Below are 1086 nucleotides of genomic sequence, written 5' to 3' on the forward strand. Positions count from 1 at the left end.
TCGGATATGGGACGAGAGCGATAGTTTAAAAGAGGAATAATGGCAGATACATAACCATTAACGGGGAGAGATTATCCAGATGATTCAAGCGTTTAAGCGTTAACATGATTGGGAAATGAATGTAAACAATAGTTATTTCACAGATTGGCGGATACATATCTTGTATGAAAAGAATACAGAGGCGGTAATAGAGCCTTTTGTATAAAAGGGCAATTCTCTGGAAATATTACTAGTCACAAAACTATTAACTAGATTCACACACATTTGTAATAAACGTAGATTGTATCGATCAATGATGTAGTCAGGTATAACATGCTCGCAGATTGAGAAACTGTTCCATTCGGAATTACTACCCTTTCTCTCAGCATCTAACCTCTCCCGGCGGATTTCCCAACAGGTATTTTAGCGCAATAGACCCCTGAAATCTCAAAATGTGTCCGTGGGACAATTGAAGATGGACTGGGGTAACGTGGAATGGGATGGTATTGTAGAACTTTGCTCGGAAACATGCACCTGATCAGAAGGGCGAGAGCAGTGGCAGCTTTTACACAACACATCATGATGTAAATGTAATGATGTTCCCCGGGGGCCAGAGCGGCTGCAGTCTGCACACACTGATGTGCTATAGCAGCGAATTCGCCTCACGTCTGCGATCCGCGCTACCACGGAGTTGTGGGCAGGAGAGGGGATCGCAGGACTAACCTGCAGCTCCCGGGCGTTCACCAGCCTCGGTGAGCAATCTCGGGGGGTGGGTGGGGGGAGGAGGAGGAGGAGGAGGCTGACCTTTGGGGCAATAAAAGCACACCCTGGGATGTGAGCTCAGCTGTAGGGTTCGTGGAATATTCCCTCACTGGGAGAAAGAAAATCCTTAGTCTTGTTGACTGAAGATGGTTCAGCTTCAGACCAGGGCATACACGGGAGACAGGAGTAGAGTCTGTGCTGAACCTTAATTAGGACCTTGGTTTTTTTTGGAGCTGACGTCTTTGTGGACTGCCTCGTTTTTAATGGCCAGTTGTGTTTTATATATTTGCATTTAACTGATTTTAAGAATGTCGATTAACTTATTAGTAAAGCGGTAACGATAAC

Source organism: Heptranchias perlo, chromosome 9 (assembly GCF_035084215.1).
Source record: "Heptranchias perlo isolate sHepPer1 chromosome 9, sHepPer1.hap1, whole genome shotgun sequence".
NCBI classification, from domain to species: Eukaryota; Metazoa; Chordata; class Chondrichthyes; order Hexanchiformes; family Hexanchidae; genus Heptranchias; species Heptranchias perlo.